Below are 19467 nucleotides of genomic sequence, written 5' to 3'. Positions count from 1 at the left end.
GTAGAGTATAGGTAAATTTAAATAAAGCAATGTTTTCATAGCCTTAAAGCAAAGGAGGACTGCATGGAAAAGGGGTCAACATCAGGCCTGGGCTGACAAGCAGATTGAAGGTCCCATTTCCTTGGAAACTATGAAGTTAAGATAAATGTAGAATATTGAAAACCGCTTATCTGAAGCTCTGCACCTGAGTTAGAAATCAAGGCTGCTTCCAGGCAGAAGTGGAATGTTCCATTGTTACTAATATTATTTCGTGCAGCATAGTTTCTGACAGTCTAAGATTTAGGAGAACAAGATTTCTCAGGACTATATGTTTTTGTCCATTAACAAAAGAACCTAAGTTTTTCCGGTACACAAAGGTGATCCCCAACCCTAAATACCTGAATGCTAACTGGCAACAAGCAAACAGAAGAATGAAGTGGCTGCTCTGTCAGTATGGATTGGAAAGAATTTAGAAAGAATTTAGGGTTCTCAAGGCAATATGGGAGGGAGGGGTCAGGAGCTGAGATGTAAAGGTCATAGTGAATGGAATGAGTAAATTTGTATAAGCCCTTGGACAAAGTGGTAATAATTTGACTCTGCCAAACATACTTGATAACATCTACTGAGCTCATGCATGCTGAGAGAGAGTGTGAAGGAGATACAGTGGTTAGGTTTCATACCAAGTAAATATAGATTAGGGCAGGGACAGCATACCTTGGAAGGAGCCCAGGAAACATATGAACCTCCACTGGCAGTGAAAAATATTTTTGGGATTTGTTTGAATTCCACCAGCCGTGAAGTAATTCCACATCTTAGATCACATGGTTAGGGAAAGTCCAAGTTGATAAAAGATTCAGGGCAAATCAAAGAAGTATTACTTCAACCCATAAGGAATAAGTTTAGAGAAAAAATTTCCTTGAGAAGCAGATTCCTGGATTCAAGCTCCACCTCTATTAGTCAACAACTGCCAAATACATAAAAACTAAGGAGAAGTCACCAGGGCCAAAAAGTAAGCAGTCAAGGCAAGCTTGAAATTAAGAATTAAGAACACCAAGATGGTTAGCACAGCACTTTTCCATGTACTTCTTCCTCAGGAAGGGAGGTGTTCCATGGGATGCTCTGGCCTGATCCTACAGGTGAAAGTAGGATAGTCGCTTGCATCTGGTCAATGGAAGCATGTGTCTACCTTTGTGTTATGCTGGGAATATGGAGAAGGAGCTACAGCTACAGGTAATAAGAGCCACCTGTATGCAGTGTGATAAATATCACTGTAAACCTGACTGTTTAAAAGAAAATCTCAACATCTTGTCATCTTAAAAATATACAACCTAAATATGACTGGCTGAACCATTAAAAATCATCAAGTGAATTTAGAGTTAATTCCGGGCAAGAAATCACAAATGAACTGGAGCTAGATTTCAACCTAGCAAGACACATCTGGCCTTCAATATTTTACTTGTTTCCCAGAGAGACTTTAAAAATTATTAACTAACTTTCCAACATTTAAGAAAGTGGGAGCCATCGTTAAAAAACAAACAGATTCCCTGCTTCTATTAGAGAATCAGAGGATCTATTAAGATTTGGTCCACACTTCCATATGTCAAAAGTAGTCTAGAGGAGAGTAGCCTTCTTTTAGGTGGGAAATGTAATTCCATTTTCCTGCAGTTGCTACCATTCCCAAATGTCTCAAACCCAGCCTGCTTCACTTATTTTTTTTTTTAATATTTATTTATTATTATTACTTTTAATTACATTAAAAAAAATATATGAGGTCCCATTCAACCCCACCGCCCCCGCCCCCCACTCCCCCCACAGCAACACTCTCTCCCATCATCGTGATACATCCATTGCACCTGGTAAGTTCATCTCTGAGCATCACTGCACCCCATAGTCAATGGTCCACATCATAGCCCAGACTCTCTCACGTTCCATCCAGTGGGCCCTGGGGGGATCTACAGTGTCCCGTAATTGTCCGTGAAGCACTATCCAGGACAACTCCACGTCCCGAAAATGCCTCCACATCTCATCTCTTCCTCCCGTTCCCCACACCCAGCAGCCCCCATGGCTACCGTTCCCACACCCATTCCACATTTTCTCTGTGGACATTGGATTGGTTGTTTTATTACCTGGCAGATTACTAGAGGAGTTCGAAATTCCTGCCTGAAGGCATGGTTGTTATTCAAGGTGCTTCACTGGAAAAAAATAGTGAATATATTCTTTCTGTTCACTCATAAACTCAAACTGTGGTTTGGGGAACTTTTTTTCCAAACTATAATATTGGGTTTTGTGAGACTTTTTTTCTGGGTTGTGCAAAGGAACATGTATCGCCTTGCCCCAGGTTCCCTTCTTTGTTCACTGAATCAACGTCAGTTTGCTGTCTTCATTTGGTTGTCAGAATTTGTTAAGAAGGACAGTGTGACCTTAGGGGCAAGAGGACCCCTAAAAGTGGAAAAAAAAGCCATTAACAAATCAATCCTAAAGTGATTTATTTCCAAGCAGTAGATAGCAAGGAGGCAGTATATATTTATCATTTGGACAAGGCCTTAATAAAGATAAATTCAGTGTTTGAGTTTCTCCAAGGAAGTGGCTTTAACTTCCGACATATGCCAAAATGTACTTCACAGCTAGTAAGGCAGTATTCACATATGCTTTGCAAAGTGGGTAAAATTAGGAAGCTGGATAGGAGTGATAGGTTTGTCCACATTTACATGTGCAATGGATGGTCTGTAAAATCAGGGGGCTTTGAGACCAAGAAGTAAGGTCAAGAGTTAAAATCAAGGAGATTCCTAAAGCCAATAATTAATGTATACTCCTTACAAAGTCTATATCAAGACTGTTTAGATGCAGCATGAAGTGCAAATAAACAGAATGGCAGTCTTTCATCCATGTGATTAATAAAATGATTGCTGAATTTCATTTTTAGTGTCTCTTGTCTGCATTTGTATAAACTCTATATTCATAAAAAATGTGTTAACAGACTGCCTTCATTGTCCAAATCACTTCTGAAACTGTACCTTGGACTCTCTCATTTGGGAGTCAGCATCTGGACTAGGGTGAGGAAAGCAAGGCATTCAGGGCACAAAATTCAAGGAGGAACTCAATCTCAGAGCTGCACAAGTACAAGGTCAGCGCCTGCTAATGAATGCCTCCTTAAGGTTTGTTGCCTAGGTGCCTAGTTTCTCTCATCCTAGTTCCTGATCTGTTGTAAATATTTTCATTCTTGAATTGTGATGCTTTACAATCTCCCTTAGGGAATAGGAAGGCCAAAAAATGAGGAAGGCTTACAAAACCAAATGCAAATATGTGTAATAGCAATTTATGAGGACACCCTGCCAAGATAATACAGTAAACTCGTATAAAGCCAGAGTAAAGAAAGAGAAGAGTCAGTCTAAATTAGTGGCCTGTCTGAATATCTTTTTCTCCATTTCAAATCCTAGCAATGGAACTAAGAGCTACTTCCAAGGAGAAAGCCTATCAGGTAAAAAGTGAAGGATCCCAACTCTGGAATTTTGTGATTTGTAATTGGTGCATTAGTTAATTGTATTGTATTAGCTCCCATTGGGGCTGATAGAGACAAACTCATTTCTTCAACTTGGCTAAGAGTCTCTAAAACCTTGATCACATGATTCATTTGTTTTTGAAATCTTCCGTACAGGCCTTAGACCTGTCACATATACAACAAAATCAAAGAGGATAATAGTTCACGCAGGATGGAGGAATGAGGCAGGAGACCTCAGCTCTCCTAATTTTGCTCTCTATTACTCAGGATAGATTACAAAGTACCTATTTAAAATCCTGGCCTACTTCATCCCCTCTTCCTTATTCTACTCCAAATCTGAAGTCCCAGATCATAACTACATATGCCATGACTAAGAAAAAAAATGGCCAAAATAGTGCCAAGTTGAGAATAGACATTCTCATTCAGGTAGTTGGAACCTAACTTGAAACTTCCCAAAAGGAAGATCATTGAGTGCTTCTAGGTGGAACAAAACAACCACCTCTTCAATAAAATAGATCAAACTGGCTAGTGAAGATTTTTAAGTACAAAATCACTCCTGTTAAACAAAGAGGCTTTCTAGAAATGAATTCCAAACTTAGGGATTAACATTTCCTTTGAAATAGTTACAGTATATGGAAGGGAAAAGTTCTTGATAAAATGTGGTTTCTATTTGTTGACTTCTACTGAGCTCAGCTCGCTGGTAGGTTCTCCCTTAGTTTGGTTGGGCTATATGGGTGTAGCATTTGTACCAGACCATTTCCAAACAAGAAATTGCAGTACACATGGTCCAGAACCTGGTATATTAGTGTTGCCTTAATGAATTTATATGGATAAGAGTCTTAAAAAATGAATCGAGCAGTCATTAGAGGGGTCATGTATATGAACGCCTCAGCAGGATCCCATAGACAGCAAAAGTAGATACAACCCCAGGTACTGGTGTTCCTGAGGACTAGAGAGACCCACAGGTTCTATGGTCATGGCAGATGGCTCAAGTTCAGTGCCTTGTCAGTGGGCCCTACTTTGGAATTTGTGTTCCTGTGTGTGATGGAGTAGGGCTCAGATGTGACCTTTCTACACATGCCTCTTCTGTCACTTTTACTGAACCTGTGATTGGCGCTGAGGTTGATATACACTCAGGAGACATGAATCTCTGGACTGGCCATGTGACAGCTGGACTCTGAGCCTCAGCAGAGTTGCAACTCCTACTCTTCAGTTTTTTGGACTTACCCAGGTCAACTAACAGGGAAGTGAAGATGGCCAACCACCACACCAGGGAACCAAAAATGCCTAGTTGCTGAGCCATGTTTGTATATATTTTTAAACCTTTTCTAGAGTTCCAATTTTGTAATTTAACTTGCCATATATTTTTTGAGCAACTACTATGAAAACTACATAATATTTTTGTGGTTAAAATTGCATTTAATGGCTAATTCTTAGGTGTGATTAATTTGACTATTATGAAATGATTAGAGTACAATTAAGTGTTAAATTTCATAGTATCGATGATAAGTGCAATAGTATTTTAAGAGGTCAGTTTGCACTTGGGGTGGCTGGAGATGAAGGAGGGAGAAGGCTTTTCAGGCAGGATGGGATAACATTGCAAGGAATGGGTTTGAGAAGAGGGTGAGAATGGAGCAATAAGCAGATTTACCTGGCTAGCATAGTGGTTTTTAAGTTTCTATATAATTATGATTAGAACCTCCCAAATCCTGTGGCCACAGCCCTTCCTGCTGCTTCTGTCAAGGAGTATCTCTAGCACAGAAGGTGCATTGTTCCTCAAACCAACTATATGACTTTGGAATCATTTCTCTCCATTTTACAAATGAGGAAACGAGGCTTAGAGATACAAAGAATATTGCCCAAACTCACATAGCTAGTTAGAAGTAGAACTGGGTGATGAACCCAGGCAATCTGACTCCAGAGACTGATCTTAATGACTGATTTGCTTGGAAAGTTCAACTACTTTCCAGTCCCTTGTCTCCACTCGGAATTCTTCTCCCCTGTAAATTAAGTTGAACCATATATTTGAGAGGCTTCCTTTTATTCTTATTGCCTATGGCCTAGACCAGAAGCAAACCAATTAGCCACTTTGATTCTTTTTTCTAGGGCCCAACTTTAGTTTTGGCCCTCAGTGTCTTCATTACTTTGGCAAAATGCAGCACAGAACAACAACATGAAGGAAAGAAAGGAGAGACAGTCCTCCTAAAATCTAAGGCAGATCTGGCCTTTATGTTAATATTTGCTAGACTTGTATACTCTGGGACCAACCATGATCCTGTTGGACCTTACACAGAATAAGGGTCCCTCCCATTAGATGCTTGAAGAGGAAGACTTAGTTACGAGAGAGAAGCAATTAAAAGTATTGTTTTCAGGCAGCAGGCAGGGCATGGGGCCTGGGCCTAGCTGTACTTAGCTGCTGCCACAACCCCTCCACAGTGCCCCACCCTCCACTGCCACCAGAGGAAGTGAGGAACTGCAGTGTTCTAAGAACCTCTGCATCTGGGCTGCATGGACATCAGCATCTTTGACCTTTCTACACACGCCTCTTCTGTCACTTTTACTGAGCCTGTGGTTGGAGCTAGGGTTGGTGTATATTCAGGAGACATGAATCTCTGGACTGGCCATGTGCCAGTTGGACCCTGAGCCTCAGCCGAGTTGCAAATCCTGGTTTGTTGGTCTTACCCAGATCAGCTAACAGGGAGGTGAAGTTGGTCAACTACCACACCAGTGAACAGAAAGTGCCTACAACTGCAAGCAGGAGAATCCCAACCAACAGCCATGTGGAATCTAAGCCCCCTCTTGATACCATCCCAGGGTCCACAGGATTTTGGAGGAATAGAGTATGGATTAGAGTGGACATACCGATATTCTATTATAGAACTATTATGACTAGTAATGGAAGAAATTGTAGCATTGATATGGAGAAAGTGGCCATGGTAGTTGCTGAGGGCAGGGAGAGGGAAGAAGAGATGTGCTGTCGGGGCATTTTTGTTACTTGGAGTTGTCCTAAATGATATCGCAGGGACAGATGCTGGACATTATATATTCTGCCATAACCAACTGAATGTACTGGGGGAGAGTGATAACTACAATGAAAACTCATATCCATGTGGTGCAGCAGTGTTCCAAAATGTATTCACCAAATGCAAGGAATGGGCCACGATGATGAAAGAAGTTTTTGATGTGGGAGGAGTGTTATAGGGAGGTGTGGAGTATATGGGAACCTCTTATATTTTTCCAATGTAAATTTATTTTGTAATCTATGTATCATCAAAAAATACAATTAAAAAAATGATGGAACTTCACAAACCTATTGAGGGAGATGCATGTACATGTCCAGAAAGCACAAGGCACCCCAAATAGCATAAATCCCAACAGGCCTACCCCAAGACATACACTTGTCAAATTATCCAATGCTCAAGACAAAGAGAAAATACTACAAACAGCAAGAGAAAAGAGAATCATCATATACAAAGGAGACTCCAAAAGATTAAGTGCTGATCTCTCATCTGAAACCACGTAGGAAAGAAGGCAATATATGATATAGTCAAGGTACTAAAAGAAAACAAATTCCAACCAAGAATACTCTATCCAGCAAAATTAGCATTGAAAAATGATGGAGAGTTCAAAATATTCAAAGATAAACAGAAACTAAGAGTATACCAAAAAGAATCCTGCCCTTCAAGAAACACTAAAGGGAGTTCTGCAGGAAGAAAGAAAGAAACAGGAGAGACAGAGTTGGAAGAGAGTGTAAGAGCAACCAAAGAGACAAAAGAGAAAAAAAAATCGAACAAAATATGACAAACACAAATCCAAAGAAAATATGGCTAATATAAGTAATTACTTGAAAATAATAACACCGAATGTCAACAGATTAAACTCACCTGTCAAGAGACTCAGACTGGAATAATGGATAAGGAAATATGACCCATCTATATGCTGTCTACTAAAAACACATCTTAGATATAGGGATTCAAGGAAGTTGAAAGTGAATGGCTGGACAACAATCTTATAAGGAAACAATAAACAAAAAAGGGCAGGAATAGCTATATTAATATCAGACAAAATAGACTTTAAGTGCAAAACAATTGTGAGAGACAAAGGAGGACACTACATATTAGTGAAAGGGATAATCTTTCAAGAAAAAAGAACATTCGTAAACATTTATGCTCCTAACAAGGGTGCCTCCAAACATGAGGCAAACACTGGAAAAACTAAGTGAAGGAATAGATGCCTCTACAATTAAAGTGGGGGACTTTAATACAGCATTATCAACTTTGGACAGAACATCTCAAAAGAGAATCAAAGGAAACAAAGACTTTGAACACTATATTAGAGGATCTAGACCTAATACACATATACAGAACATTACACCCAAATACAATAGGATATACATTCTTCTCAAGTGCATATGGACCATACTCCAAGACAGACCACATGCTAGTCCATAAAGAAAGTCTCAATGAATTCAGAAAGATTGAAATCATACAAAATAATTTCTCTGGACCACAGTGGAATGAAGCTGGAAATCTGCAAAGGCCAGAGATGTAGATTTGGCAACAAGATATGGAAGTTAAACAACACAGTCTTAGAAAAACAGTGCATCAAGGAGGAAATCTCAACAGAAATCAATAACTACCTTGATTCCATCTATTCAATACCTCTTTCCCCCTCCCTTCAGGGCCCACACTGACAGTAAATCTTCAAAAAGAGCCAGGAGGTTATCAGAGGGGTTGCAGATGAATTGATAAGTAAAATGTGGTATATACATACAATGAAATACTACTCAGCAAGGTCCAACAATGAACCCTTGATACTAATGATTATGCTTGTAAGCATGTGCACCTGAAATAAGAACAAGGCCTAGAGCTGCAGGGTGCCAAAGAGTTACCTCCTGAGAACCTCCATGTTGTTCAAAGGTGGCCAGTCTCGAAGCCAAACTCAGCATGTAAATGTGCTGCCTTCCCCCAAGCATGGGACATGACTCCCAGGGATGAGCCTCCATGGCACTGAGGGATTACTACCAAGTACCAGCTGATGATGTAACTAGAAAATGACCTTGAACAAAAGGGTCAACACGGACCAGCAGAATATCTCAGTCTAAATATAATACCAGGAGTTAAAAATGCTTTTTGACCTGAACAAAAGGGGGAAAGGAAAGGACAAATGAGTTTATATGGCTATAAGTCCCCCAAAAGAGCTGGGAGATTATCAGAGGGGTTGCCCTTATGCACAATTGAGCAGAGTCCCAGAGACAGATAAAGTAGATACAACCCCGGGTATTGGTTCTTCTGAGGGCAACAGAGACTCACAGGTTCTATGGTCATGGCAGATGCAGTTCAGTGCCATGTCAGTTCGCCCTATTTTGGAGTTTGTGCTTCTGTGTGATGGAGCTGGACACAGATGTGATCTTTGTCCACAAGCCTCTTCAGTTACTTTTACCGAACCTGTAGTTGGTGCTGGGGTTTAATGTATACCCAGGGGACCTGAATCTCAGGACTGACCATGTGATAGACAGGTCCTGAGCCTCAACAGACTTGCAACTCCTACACTCTGGTTTATGGGACTTACCTCACTCAGCTAACATGGAGGTGAAGAAGGTCAACCACCACACCATGGAGCCAAGAGTGCCTACAACTGGAAGCAGAATTGCATCCAGCATCCATGTAGAATCTAAGCGCCCTCTTGATATAGATGTGGAGTGGACACAACCACTCTAAGGTCCACTGGATGGAGGAATAGAGTATGGATTAGAGTGGACTTATTGATATTCTATTCATGAACTATTGTGATTAGTAATCAAAGAAAATGTGGCATTGATGTGGAGAAAGTGGCCATGGTAGCTGCTGGGGATAGGAAGTGGGAGGAAGAGATGTGATGTGGGAGCATTTTCGGGGGTTGGAGTTGTCCTGGGTCGTGCTGCAGTGATAGTTACCGGACATTTTATGTCCTCCCTTGGCCCACTGGCTGGACTGTGGGAGAGTGTGGGCTATGGTGTGAACCATTGACCGCCAGGTGCAGCGGTGCTCAGAGATGTATTCACCAAATGCAATGAATGTCTCATGATGAGGGAGGAGGTTGTTGTTATGGGGGGAGGAGTGTGGTGAGGGGGGCGGGGGTATATGGGGACTTCATATTTTTTAATGTAACATAAAAAAATAAAGACAAAAAAAGAAATACTAACAAAAAAAAAAGAGGCAATACAATACAAACACATGTGATAACATTGATGAATCTTGAGGACCTTATGTTGAGTGAAGTAAGCCAGGCATTGAAGCACAAATACTGCATGACCTCTCTGATATGATATAAGTAAGCCAAGCTGTCTCAGAGAGCTAAAGACTGGATGATAGCCTTAAATGATATTAGTGAGAAAGGAAGATTGTGATCTGACACATGGGTGAAATTTATGGTTAGCTGGAGGTAAGTATTTGTACAGGGAAGGGATAAAATAGGTGCATAGGGATACCTTTGTGTGGGGCTTCGTGGGCTTGAGGGGGGCTAAGGATGGGATGATGGGTCAGATGGCCCAAGAAATTGGAAGTAGGATGAGGGGAACATTTGCACATAGGAAATTGTCAGGTATGGTTGAAACTACAATGTTGAGGAAACTCTTTAGAAAATATAATAAGGAATGTTACCTGTTTAAGATGCTTAAGGGGGGACATCTGACACAGGGCAGGTTTCTAGGGAGTGTGTGAGTACTCATTTTGTCATGTTGGGTTTTATCATTGGGTGGAGACCCATACAAAGAGAACGAAGGTAGACCCACATTCTGGGGAGGACTGATGTTCTCCAACAGAGGGAATTGAGTATTTCGAGAGAATTGGTGCCTCCAAATGGGTTAGAGCAGTCGAGTATGTTAAGCCCTCAACATTGTTGAAAGTATCTGTGAATATGGTCCTTCAAGTAATGAAGAATGATTTTCACTGTGGGCCCTGAGGGGAGGGGGAGAGAAGTATTGAAGAGATGGAACCGGGGTAACCTTGGGACAATGGAAGTGTTCCACAGAATCATGCAATGATGGATATCGGACATGTTAAATTACACCAAAAATGTATAAAAGTGTATAGGCTAAAATGTAAATGATAATGCAAACATAAGATAACTCAAAATTTAGAAAATTGTATAGTCTAAAATATAAACCATAATGTAAACCCAAATGGAACCATGTTTGAGAGCTATTTTTCAGTATCTGTACATCACCTGCACCAAAAATATTATAAACATACAAAAAGATCACTGCTGGGGAAGGGACAAAGTGTTTGATGTTGGATATGTGGGAGTACCCTATATTGTATATGTGAATTACTGTGATCTAAACCTTTTGTGAAGACAAACTTTATAATTAGGAAAAAAAAAAAGAAATGATGTAGACACTGAGGAAGAAATTAAAGATATTTCCTTGCCACTGTACATACAGGGCAACAGCTATCGCAGTGATGAAAGGTAAAATGTCAAAAACCAAGCTTTTTCATTTTGTCATATTTTGACAGCCCAGTTTGTTTTTACTTTATTTAATTTTTCTAAATTATTATGTATTCTATATCGAACCTTTAAATTCAACACTATATTCCATTTTACTATTAATGGAACTTGGCAATATATTAGGCTTCATTTTTGAAGAAGTTTTGGACCACAGAGAGGTTCAACTATGACAGGAGAGGAACACTGGTGTGGGGTGTTATTGATGGGTGGCACATGGTTGGGAGGGAGTTCTTCATGGCATGTAAAGCTAAACTCAGCATGTAAATGCATAACTTTCCCCCAGCATGGAACATGACTCCTGGGGATGAGCCTCCCTTGCACCGAGGGATTACTACCAAGCACCAGCTGATGATGTAACTAGAAAAAGACCTTGAATAAAAGGGTCAACTCAGACCAGCAGAATATCTCAGTCTACATGTAATATCAGGTGTTAAAAACTGCTTTTTGATCTTGAATGAAAGGGGTAAATGGAAAGGACAAATGAGTTTATATGGCTATGAATTTCAAAAAAATAGTCGGGAGGTCTAGGAGGGGTTGCGCTTACACACACCTCAGCATGGTCCCAGAGACAGCCAAAGTAGATACAATCCCAGGTTCTGGTTCTCCTGAGGGCTACAGAGACCCACAGGTTCTATGGTCATGGCAGATGGCTCCACAGTTCAGTGCCATGTCAGCTGGCCCTACTCTGGAATTTGTATTCCTGAGTGTGATGGAGTTGGATTCAGGTATGACCTTTCCACATATGCCTCTTCTGTCACTTTTACTGGACCTGTGGTTGGTACTGGAGTTGGTGTATACTCAGGAGACCTGTATCTCTGGACAGTCCATGTGACAGCTAGGCCCTGAGCCTCAGCAGACTTGCAACTCCTACCCTCTGGATTATTGAATTTACCCCGTTCAGCTAGCAGGGAGGTGAAGAAGTTCAACCACTACACCAGGGAGCCAAGAGTGCCTACAACTGAAAGCAGGAGAATTGCGTCCAGCATCCATCTGGAATCTAAGCCCCCTCTTGATGTGGAGTGGACACAACCATTCTAAGGTCCACAGGATGGAAGAATAAAATATGCATTAGAGTGGATTTACTGATGTACTGCTGGGGAATAGAATATGAATTAGAGTGGATATGCCGATATTCTACTATGGAACTATTGTGACTAGTAATGGAAGAAACTGTAGCATTGATGTGGAGAAAGGGCCCAAGGTAGCTGCTGAGGGAAGGAAGAGGGAAGAAGAGATATGATGTGGGGCAATTTCAGGACTTGGAGCTGTCCTGGGTAGTACTGCAGGGACAGATGCTGGACATTGTATGTCCTGCCATGGCCCACTGAGTGAACTGGGGGAAAGTGTGAACTATAATGTAAACTACTATCCATGTGGTGCAACAGTGCTCCAAAATGTATTCACCAAATGCAGTGAATGTCACACTAAGATGAAAAGGTTGCTGATGTGGGAGAAGTGGGTTGAGGGGGTTTGGGGGTGTATGGGGACATCTTATATTTTTTGAATGTAACATTAAAAAAAATAAGGAGAAACAAGTGATGGAATGGTTGGTGGGGAATGGGGTATATGGGAACCTCTTGTGTTTTTTAATGTAAGGTTTTGTGTGAACTATTAACTTTAAAAAAAGATAATTGAAATATTAAATTTAAAAACAACAACAACAATTAAAAAAATTCTCTTTGGTTCACAAAACCATAGGATTCGCAAAGGTAAAGCAGATGCCAGAGAGCCTTGGCAGTGCGAATGGAAAGACTCAGACCTGTGAGGTGAATTGAAAGTGTTCTGTGTTCCTCAGGAAAGCCCAGCTTTCTCCCATGCCAAAGGAGTGAGCGGTGAAGAGATTTAATGGTCACAACACACTCCTCTTTATTCCAGTGAGAAGCTGAATGACCTCACTTCTCGCATGTTTAATGGAGAGACTGGCGCTCACGATGCCAAATTGCGTTTGGAGTCTCAGGAAATGAAAGGAATTGGCACACCACCTAACACTACCCCTATCAAAAATGGTTCTCAAGAAATTAAGCTGAAAATCACCAAACATGCATGAATGGGAAACCATTCTTTGAATCTTCCATTTGTGTCAACACTGCTTGAAAATATGTCTCAGTCAGAAGAAAATGAACAAAAAGCAGAAAACAAGGCCAGAAGGAGTAGAAAGAGAAGCATAACGTATGACTCTTTACTGGAGCAAGGCTTTGTCCAAGCAGCTTTGTTGTCCCAGATCTCAGGGCCTGCTGATAAAAAGATTCCAGGTAAGAAAGAGTCCTGTCCAAATGTTGGCAGAGAAAATGACCATCTGCTCAAGTACAGCCTTGGGGACTTGGTGTGGTCCAAAGCATCGGGTTACCCCCGGTGGCCATGCATGCTATCTGCCGACCTGCTACTTCATAGCTATACCAAACTGAAAGATCAGTAAGAGTGCAGGCCAATGCAGTTGGATGGTGATGCCCCAGAAGGAGCTTGGATATTTGAGAAGAGTCTTGTAGCTTTTGAAGTAGAAGGACAGTTTGAAAAATTATGACAGGAAAGTGCCAAACAGGCACCCATGAAAGCTGAGAAAATGAAGTTATTAAAACCTATTTCAGGAAAATTGAGGACCCAGTGGGAAATGGGTATTGTTCAAGCTAAAGAAGCTGCAGCCATGTCAGTATATGAGTGGAAAGCCAAGTTCACCTTCATCTACGTGGGGGACCAGCTTCACCTTAAACCTTGCCTAGCTAAGGAGTCTAGCCTTGCCACAGAGTCTCCAGGAGGAGGGGCATCCAGGGAGAAGCTGTTGGCGCCCCCAAGTCAGGGGCAGAAGAGGGCGCTCCCGTCAAGAGAAGGAGGAGAGCCAGAGCATGCAGCTCTGCCAAGACCATGCAGCTCTGCCGAGAGCCGCGAGAGCGATCCCAGGGCGATAGATGACCCTCGTCAGAAGACGGCAGGTGCAGACCCCAAAAGAGGAGTTGGGTCTCCTGGGAGAAAATAGGCCCAGACCTCCACCCCATGAAGCAGGAAGGGAGATGTGGTGTCCCAGTGTTTGGTCTTCTGTCAAAAGCTTTGGGATGATATCGTGGCTGAGCACCCAGATGCTTCTAGTAAGAAGGTTGAAGAGCCGCTCTGTTTGCAGTGGGGCACGTTCAATGACAAGCAGAAGGTGCTCTCTCACTCCAAGTTTGCCCTTGTGGCCTCCGCCCACGCTTAGGAAGACACTGGTAACCTGAATGGAGGGAAAAGAAGCCATGTAAAGCGGACCCAGGACCCACCTGAGGACTCTGAGGTCGAGGCTGCGCGTAGCAAGAGACTCAAGCCGACAGGCACGGTCTGGGGAAGAGAGAGACCATCACTGACAAGACGGCCAGAACAAATTCCTCTAAGGCCATGGAGGCGGCCTCCTCGCTAAAGAGCCAGGCAGCAATGAAAAATCTGTCTGATGCATGCAAACCACTGAAGAAGCGAAACCGGGCTTCCACAACAGCCTCTTCAGCTCTTGGGTTTAGCAAATAGCAAAAGTTCATCTCCTTCTGCATCCTTAATTGAGAATGAGGTTGTGTATCAGTGCGCGTGGGCTCTTCTGGAGACATGCGCCTCCCATAGCATGCTGCGCGTGCTAGTAGAGCTGATCTCTGTCACTGGTGCTCAGGCCTAGTGCCTTCCTCGCTTTCCTCTTCATACCCTGTTAGCTTGTGCCACGTACTGTGTCCTCCTGAACTTTGCCCTCTTGAAGACCTGAGTGCTGAGCTACAACAGCTAATGTTGTAAAACTACTTCTTCTATTTTCTGGACATGTGAAATGTATGATAGCAAATCGTAGCTGTTTGAAGCTGTTGCCTGCCATCGTTGTAACATGACATCCAGACTTCATTGTCCGAGCTGGAATCTCTGCCATTGACAAAAACAAAACAAAAAACAACCTGAAATCCAAAAAGTTTTTTTTTAATGCAGATAAGACTAATTGTAATTTTTTTCTTAATTTTCAGAGGTATTTTTGTATTCCCGATTTTAGTGCTGCCTTCATGAACCTCATTTTCAAGGGTTGGCTTCTCTGTAGTTTGTTTCCTGTGGTTCTGTTTTTATAACTGCACAGCAGTAGTGAGAGGTGTCAGCCTAGGGACTTTTTGGGAGAGGGCAGCGAACCAGAGGTGGGCCTCCACTGTGGGGCTTTGCACCCTGACCCCAGGGATCGGGCGCTCAGAGTGCTCTGATGATGACAACGTCACCGGAGGCAGTCGCTCGCAGCTCGGGGAGTCCTCAGCGGCTCAGGCCAACTTAGACCTGGCAAGGGCTTGCCCTTCAAATACAGTAAGAATTTGTCACTGAACTTCTAGGAGCTTATTGAAACAGAAAAAATTTACTTTTATTTTTCTCCCTCTTATGGCTTGCATAAGTTGAGTTTCATAAGCTAGACAATTGAATGAAAGGTGATCTAGAAGTCCCAAGAAGAATATTAAAAATAAAAAACTTCAGTTCTGTAGAAAAATATAATAAAAGTATTGTTTTCCTAATCTATTTACATATATAATTCCTTTACTCCTACCCCTGAAGCTGTGACTTCCAATATTGTGGACAAGTTAGGTCCTTGGAGGCCATTTTGACTTTGAAACTTAACAAGACCCTCTGTTCCGTAGAATTAAAAGACTTCTTCCTTGAGGTTATAGGTTGAAACCCATTGTTGTTCTGTTTGCCCAAGAAGTTTAATAGTCTAGCCTCTGGTCACCTGTGAATGTTGCTCTATCCCTTAATGAAAGAGCTAAGTGGAGAGTCTGCAAAATCCTGCCTCTGCAACTATGTGGTATTGCCTTTAGAATCCTTGTCACCTGAGCCCAGTGAGATGGGTGCTTACTTCCTTCAAACTTTTTATTAATGTTTTGTTCATATGTGTCAGCGTCGGCGCCGACCTCCGGCTACTCTCCCCAGCCCCACCTTTGCGGCGGGGGGAAGATGCCGGACAGCGGCCTCCCGAGGTAAGTGAAGAACAGAGCACAGAACACACAGTAACCGCTCTGGAGACGCAGGCTCCTGGCGCAGGTCCGATTTATTAGGGGAGTGCAACAGCTTATAAGGGCTAGGGTGGGGGTTGAGGGGAGTGTGGCATGCACTGATTGGCTGGGCATAGGGGACGGAATGTATAGATTGCTCGCTCTTGTTGCCGGGGAGAGAAGCAGCTTTCAGGTTGGCGGGTGCGGGAAAGTAGCGCGGGAAGGAGCTATCCAGCGCCGGAGGCCATTTCGGTACAAGCCGAGCCATTTTGCTAGGCTGAGCTGTGCTGCCTACAACACATATGTGCCCCCTTCCCACTAGTTTCTGAAAAGTTCTGGGTAGAGAGTTACTTCAGTTAAATTTACCAAATTATGGTGCAGAAAGTTGACCTTTATTTTCTATTTCTCATCTTGTAATATACACAGCCATGATAGAACAATGCCTCCAGAGAGGGTTAAATAATGTACACATTGCTCCAAATTTGTCCCCACCTAGTAAAATTAACACTAAAACCCTCTTCCCATGATCAAGTTTAGCCTTGTTCTCAAAGAGAATTTAATGTCTATAAAACAATAGAAAAATAAAACAAAACAATCTCCCTTCCCTTATTTACACAAAAGTAGGCTTTATTTACCAAACAGTAGGTAGTTATAAGTTCTTAAGCATGAGAACCACAAGATAAAAGTTGTGATACAATAGGATTGATAGGGCAATGGCACACCTAGCCCTACCTAATATAGTATTTCTCATGCTGCACTGCAGTTGCCTATTTACTTACCTTTTTTCCCTCACCAGATTGTAAACTCCTTGTCGGACAGTTATTTACTAATCTCTAACTCCAATGCCTAGTGCAGTGCTACTTGAGTGAGGAGGGACTGGAGGAAGATAGACCAAATGAAGGTATTTATGTGGGTGGGGTGGGGGAATGAAGTAGTCTAGATATGTATGCTGACAAGAGCCTGAATAATAACAGGATCTGTGAAACATTTTAAAGGCAGACAAGTCAAGATAAAATAGATTAATTTAAGTGGATGTCAAGATTTCTAGGATGGAAAATCAGAAAAGAGGCTGTACTATTGGATTTTAGGGGAATAATAAATAATGCCCCTTTGTTCCCCTTCTGAGCTCAGAATCAATTGAGAAATAAGACACAATAAATAAAAAAGATAAAAATGTGAGTATTACTAATAGTACCCTGTGAATTATTCAGATTTTACCACATACACCATCATTGGCTTATTTGCACAAATGTAGTTTTCCTTCCCAGGGGTCCAGCTGTTCCTGTAAGATTTCCCTGTGGCTAAGAGCAGCCTAAAACACTTTCTCAGGGGAGGCAGTTCTGAAAGAGAAAGGCGCTTGGGAACTTTTTCTGTAAAGGACCAGATAGTAAATATTTTAGGCTTTGCAGCCATATGGTTGGTTTCCGTCATAACTATTCAACTATGTCCTTGTGGCATGAAAACAGTCATAAACAGTATATAAAGGAATGAGTGTGGCTGTGTTCCAATAAAACTTTGCTACAAAAAACAGGTGGTGGCCTGGATTTGGTCCATGAGCTAAAGTTTGCTGACTCTGGGTATGGAAGGAACTGAGTTGAGCAGTTTCTTCATCAGTATAACCAATTAAATATGACTTGCCTTGAGGAAATGGGAGTGAGTAATTATAAAGAGCCAGGAATGTTATTCTAGTAGAATCCTCCTCAGGGAAGAGAAACCTGAAACCTGGGGAATGTTGATTCTCCTCTAACATATACCACCGACCTACTGAAGGTAATTTGGAAGAGAAATTTTGTGGAGAGATTCTTGGCTTTGGAGATGCTGAGCATGAGGTGATAGAGCATTCAAGAAGAGGTCACCTGTGGCCACAGTGATGTGGAGATCCAGATTGTACTGGTTATGGAGAACAGGTAGTGTGCCTCAGCGTCATCCTCTCAGCCCACCACTTCCAATTGGCTTTTTTTTTTTTTGGAGATACTGGGGAATGAGCCCAGGAACTCTTATATGGGAAGCAGGTGCTCAACCACTGAGCTACACCCACTCCCCTCCACCTGTCTTTAAACATTTACTATCACATAATCTGCTTGAAGGAGAGACCTGAACCTGAGAGTGGATGAGCCTACTGAGCTCTGGCAGAAAACAGGGCAAAGTATTGGGGAATATTAAGGGTTTGGGGGCACTAGAAACATAAGTAGACAGCAGAGACTAGGAAGAGAGGTTGGGAATGAAGGAAGAGAATAATGAAGAAGCAATGTTTGAACAAGTGGCCATCATTCACTGCCTGTGAAATTAGGGGAAACCCACCAACCCTTGGTAAACGTATCAGAAAAGTACTGCATACTACTTGTCAATTACAATACAAAAAACTCTTGGCTGGGTTATTTGAGTAGAGGGGGAATGAGACTCCAGAGAGGCTACTGTCCTTACAAATGGATCCAAAGTTTGTCCCTTTATGGCTTCCCCCAAGGTCCTGTATATAATTTCAGACAAGATACAGGGAGAGGGATTTGGAGCAGCTGATATCATGCCACCTAATAACACCTAACTAATAATTTTAAACCCCCACTTTCACATTAATGTTATTTAACTCACACAGAATCTTGCTGATATTGTGATTTAAAGTCATGCATTGAAGTTCTAGCTGAGAAATATAACAGAAGGGGAATGCCCCCCCAAAAAACCAAGTAGAAGTCTTTTAACTAAACTCATATACTAGAGATCTGCTAATACTTCCATCAGCCCCAGTGCCCTGCTTATTTTGGAGTGAGCCATGCCTGGATCTAGTAAGGACCTTGCCCTCTTCCCATGGGATTCTGAAGTTCCTGAAAATTCTGCTGCCTTTGTAGTCTAAGTGCTTCTCCCTATCTGAGCTCACTTTGATCTTTGTGCAAGACCAAATCCCTGCAAGGCCCCACATACCCAAAATAAAGCTCTTTTCTTGCTAATCCTGGCCTCAGACCCAAGTCTGAGGATACCAGAAAAAGCCACATGTAAGGCTATTTGAGCCTCCAAACACTGAGGCTAGTGAGGTCCACCAAAAACTTTGGTCTCTTAACATAGTTCTTTAGTTCCAAGATACCACTCTTTGTGTTTATTCCTTAGGTTTTCTAGGCTATGTTGGAGATTTGTGTTAATCTGTCTGTTCTTGCTGCTCTCACCAACTGAGAGCAAACACAAGGAATGAAGTGCGAATCAATGTCTTACCTTAGAACCTCCTGATAGTAATGATGACAACGAAATTTTATTCCTGGCTTGCTAGGTGTTTTTTGTATCATATTACTTACTCTTTATATCAACCCTATAAATTAGATATTATTGGTGTTCCCATTTTATGGAGGAGGAAATTGCAGCAAAGAGATGTTGAATAATTTGCCCAAGGTTAGCACCCCTAAGAAATGAAGGTGTAGATGCTGAGGCAGGGATTTGTATAAATGATGGGCAGAAAAATGTCCCCAGGAAAGATCCCACTCAGAGGAATTCATGGGACATACCCTGCAGTTTCATTAATTTCACCATGTGCTTCAGGAGGACATGTCAGGATGA

General features: G+C 42.0%; 1 pseudogene; it reads left to right on the top strand.

Annotated features, from left to right (window-relative positions):
- The first annotated feature begins 11633 nt into the window (after nucleotides 1-11633).
- Nucleotides 11634-14597, top strand: LOC101415047 (histone-lysine N-methyltransferase NSD2 pseudogene; annotated as a pseudogene).
- The last annotated feature ends 4870 nt before the right edge of the window (nucleotides 14598-19467 follow it).

The sequence above is a fragment of the Dasypus novemcinctus genome, chromosome X, assembly GCF_030445035.2.
Source record: "Dasypus novemcinctus isolate mDasNov1 chromosome X, mDasNov1.1.hap2, whole genome shotgun sequence".
Classification (NCBI taxonomy): domain Eukaryota; kingdom Metazoa; phylum Chordata; class Mammalia; order Cingulata; family Dasypodidae; genus Dasypus; species Dasypus novemcinctus.
The sequence above is the reverse complement of the archived record's forward strand: the minus strand, read 5'-3'. Positions and strand labels throughout refer to the sequence as shown.